This window comes from Sceloporus undulatus, chromosome 4 (genome assembly GCF_019175285.1).
Source record: "Sceloporus undulatus isolate JIND9_A2432 ecotype Alabama chromosome 4, SceUnd_v1.1, whole genome shotgun sequence".
NCBI lineage: Eukaryota > Metazoa > Chordata > Lepidosauria > Squamata > Phrynosomatidae > Sceloporus > Sceloporus undulatus.
In genome coordinates this window covers 219,198,433-219,199,339 of record NC_056525.1, presented here as the reverse complement: position 1 = coordinate 219,199,339, position 907 = coordinate 219,198,433, and the positions used below count along the sequence as shown (strand labels likewise).

The following is a 907-nucleotide window of genomic DNA, read 5'->3' as shown; positions in this document are numbered from 1 at the left end:
TATTATTATTATTATTATTATTATTATTATTATTATTATTATTATTATTAACTGGTTCCTTTCACAATAATTTCCACAATAACCTAACACAATAATTTTTCCAGGTATTTTTGTTAGTGTGTGCCTTCAAGTCAGCAATCCTAAAGCAAACCTTTTATGACCTTTCTTGGCAAGATTTATTCATAGGTTTGCCGCTGTCTTCCTGTAAAGTTCAGAGTGTGTGACTTCCCCAGGGTCACTCAGTGGGTTTCCATGGCTGAGCAGGGATCTCAACCCAGATTTCTCAGAATCCTGATCCAATACTCAAACCACTCATCATGCTGGCTCTCTCTCCCCCTTTTTTCCCCCTAGCATAAAGTAGTGAAATGTGCTGTAACTGCTAGTGAACATTTTGGGAGCATTGCTTTCTGAACATCCACAAAAAGAGAAAGCATAGCTCTCTTTCACATTTTGTTTCAATGCTTCCCAGCAATGGACAAACTGCAAAGAAGCAAAATAAATTATGTTTGTGTTGTTCAACACTCAATTTTACTGTGTTTTGCACAATGACCTTTTCCAAGTGTTTTTCAATTACTGCAACACTGCCTTGACTTTAAAATTATGCCTGCACACTCTACACAATTATCCTAAACGATTGGGGTTAGAAGTTGTGTATCATCTGTGAGATGAACAGACAAAATGTTTATGTATTTTATGATATTGCTTCTTCCTTCTGCAATAACAGTCCTTGGACTGTTTTTTTAATCCACCTAGTCATATCACTAAGACTAATTCCTGCTTTTCCAAAGATAATTTTAATATTTTCCAGTGATATTCATAAACCTTGAGCCGGTTGTTTTCTTAAATGCCACCCTGCAGTGCCCCCTGGTGGTGATGATATGTTATCCTTTGAACAAAATTCAATTTA

General features: G+C 35.9%; 1 protein-coding gene across 1 annotated transcript in view; it reads left to right on the top strand.

The window, feature by feature from the left end:
- CFAP418 (cilia and flagella associated protein 418) overlaps positions 1-907 on the top strand; it is a 26,524-nt gene that overhangs the window by 617 nt on the left and 25,000 nt on the right. The gene's annotated exons all lie outside the window — the stretch shown is intronic.